Raw genomic sequence first — 1,184 nt, forward strand, 5'->3', positions numbered from 1 at the left:
TTGGCAGAGCGCAGAGCTCCGTTCACAGCTCCGCGGCCCTGCCACTGCCCCGCCTCACGTTCCCCAGCTGGAAAGCCAGGCTGATGTTCACCCTGCGGGAGAGGGGGATAGTAATGGATGGACAGACCTCCTCAGCACCCAGGGAGGCAGCGCAAACCCCCATGAAAGCCAACGACCCTGCTCTTGGACAACCATCATGAGACATGAGGAGAGGAGCGGCCTTTGTCCATCCATAGGACGTTTTTCCAGCGTGCTCCCAGGGGGTACCCATAAAAGCAAGAACAAAAATGGTTCTAGGTTGTGTTCTATTGAAAATACCCCCCCTCGCCCCCAATCCTCCCCCCTTAGCCTTGTCTGAGCGCGCACGGTCGGCTCACGTGCCATTCAGGACAGATGGCCTCCTAGGAATGGGATATAGAAAAGGAATCCAGTATCCGGAGTCAGCCATTAGCGTCGCTCCGTAACCTCTGGCAGGTTACTACAAGAGATTAGAAAGATGCAGCTTTTCTCTTTTATTTCAGCCAGCAGTTAATGGCACAGGGGACAATGCATTAAAAAAAGATTGTTTAAAAAAAATGTACATAGTGTGTTGTAGTCTATGAAATCCAGCGTGTGTCTGGGGGGAGGGGGTGGACAGATTCCTAGATCAAGAGGGTTTTTTCAATAGATTCCCTAGGGAAGAGCAGGGCCAAACAGCCCTGGGATTTTTGGGGTCACTCCTAGTATAACCCACCCTGTTCTACCTCTTGCAGAGCTCAGTCCTGCATTTAAACAGCTGCCAGGGGGCATTAAAGGAGCTTTGAGGCAGATGGAGGAGGGGAGAAAACCCGAGCATCTTTGGGGTAGAGGGAATTAAACACTCCCGGCTCAGAGGGGACATCGTCTCTGGCAGGTGAGAGGGGCAGGGCCTGCTCGGACAGACCAATGCAAAGAACCGTTTCAACTCAACTCACTGATACGCAAAGATCATTGGCAGCGTTGTGGCAGCCATGCTGGTCCCAGATTATTAACGAGAGCAGGTGGGCGAGGGAATCTCTTTTATGGGACCGACTCCTGCTGGTGAATGAGAATCAGACGCCGTAACTCCCTCTTGGCCCTGGGTCGACCGTCCCCCTGGAAAGAAGGGGCTCTTGCATGACCACTTGCCACAAATGGATAACAAAAGACACCCGGACAGGCCCCGG

Source organism: Malaclemys terrapin, chromosome 4 (assembly GCF_027887155.1).
Source record: "Malaclemys terrapin pileata isolate rMalTer1 chromosome 4, rMalTer1.hap1, whole genome shotgun sequence".
Lineage (NCBI taxonomy): Eukaryota > Metazoa > Chordata > Testudines > Emydidae > Malaclemys > Malaclemys terrapin.